At 34.9% G+C, this 1,925-nt stretch overlaps 1 long non-coding RNA gene across 1 annotated transcript; it reads left to right on the forward strand.

Moving 5' to 3' along the window:
* Nucleotides 1-554: 554 nt before the first annotated feature.
* LOC134232637 (uncharacterized) lies at nucleotides 555-1,905 on the forward strand. The gene is made up of 3 exons (XR_009984817.1): nucleotides 555-1,015; nucleotides 1,353-1,424; nucleotides 1,768-1,905. It is a non-coding gene; the product is annotated as an uncharacterized LOC134232637 (long non-coding RNA).
* Nucleotides 1,906-1,925: the final 20 nt, after the last annotated feature.

Here is a 1,925-nt window from a genome sequence, read left to right on the forward strand (position 1 = left end):
TGTCTTTTTCTTTTGATTCGTTTATGTAGATCGGTTGTTATCATTGAACATCAGTAGTATAAGGCGTCTGGATGGCGAGGTCAACTGAGTGCACTTTTTATGCAAATGAGGTCAAAAATGCTGGATTCTGATTGGCTGGGGGGATAGGAGGGTCAAGGGAGTGCAGATTGGGGGGTCTGGGGGGATAGCTGGGTCAAGGGAGTGCAGATTGGGGGTCTGGGGGATAGCCGGGTCAAGGGAGTGCAGCCCCTGGGGGGATAGCCGGGTCAACGGAGTGCAGCCCCTGGGGGGATAGGTGGGTCAAGGGAGTGCAGATTAGGGGGTCTGTGGGGGATAGCCGGGTCAATTCAGTACATATAGCCCCCTAAATACGGGGGTGTTTACACTGTGTTTACATTATATACTATACGCTGCTACTACGATTTTGTCAGCGACTCAAGAATTTAATTATAACGTCACGCTTCACAGTCTACCCAGCCTAGCCTAATCGGTTCAAACTGATTTCCTCAAAACAATAAAAACCTGGATTTTTTACTGAAAACAATTACAAAAACACACATGGTTTATATACCTTTACTGTAAGGGCCCTGTGCATCAATACGTTTTACCTGCGTTTTTATACCTGTTGCATCACCTGTAAGGACCGTGTGCAAAAAATTAGGGTCGTGTGCAAAAATAGGTTGGACTTAATTACCTTTTGATCGTACTATGTACGATTTTGTACACAGTCTAGTCAGCGAGCTACCTATGCATTATTACATCATACACTTGTAAAATTAAAGTTTCATTTTCACTTTTGTTTCTAAGAAGTGAACTTAGATTTTCAGAAAATGTAGGACTATCTTTTGTTTTTCCTCTCTTTTACTATGATGATTTTCCTGCTGTAAAGCTTTTCTTGTATAAAGCTCAATTTCTCTATGACCACGGAAATAAGCATCCTGATGTATTCTTGTCATGTGAATGTAGAGAGCGTGTTCATTTTTGAAATCTCCTTTCTGACAGACATATTCCACAGGTAAGTTTGTCTTATTTTTGTTTACATTTCCTATTAAGGTCATCTTTGCATTTAATCATAATTTATATGTAAAGTTCTATTTTGAATGTAAATGCTGTATTTATCATCATTTCATGTGATTTACAGTTGTAAAACCTGCATGTAACTCAGAGTACATTTAGTATTTCTATGATGGGTAATTCTATGATTGAATTTAAATCAGAAAAATATTCACTGAATTTTGGTAAAATACATGGTGTCTTTTACATTTCTGTCCCTATTGTCTCTAAATTATTGCTTTACTTACATTGTAAATTGAGGTTAATTGTGTATCACTGTATTGTATGATTTTTTTCAGGATCAGCTGAGATGTTATTTCACTGGATTATTTAATGGATAGACTTATTGGGCATATAGTTGGATATCTCTGGTAAGTTTGTCTTGTTTTTTAAATTGTTTACATTTCCTATGAAGGTCATCTTTGCATTTAATCATAATTTATATGTAAAGTTCTATTTTGAATGTAAATGCTGTATTTATCATCATTTCATGTGATTTACAGTTGTAAAACCTGCATGTAACTCAGAGTGCATTTAATATTTCTATGATGGGTCATTTTATAATTGAATTTAAATCAGAAAAATGTTCACTAAATTTTGATAAAATACATGGTATCTTTTACATTTTTGTCCCTTTTGTCTGTAAATTATTGCTTTACTTATATTGTAAATTGAGGTTAATTGTGTATCACTGTATTGTATGATTTTTTTCAGGATCAGCTGAGATGTTATTTCACTGGATTATTTAATGGATAGACTTATTGGGCATATAGTTGGATATCTCTGGTAAGTTTTTCTTGTTTTTTAAATTGTTTACATTTCCTATGAAGGCCATCTTTGCATTTAAGTATGATTATATGGTTAATCTAATT

The sequence above is a fragment of the Saccostrea cucullata genome, unplaced genomic scaffold (genome assembly GCF_032062105.1).
Source record: "Saccostrea cucullata isolate Sc308-1 unplaced genomic scaffold, CSIRO_AGI_Scuc_v1 ctg4243, whole genome shotgun sequence".
NCBI lineage: Eukaryota > Metazoa > Mollusca > Bivalvia > Ostreida > Ostreidae > Saccostrea > Saccostrea cuccullata.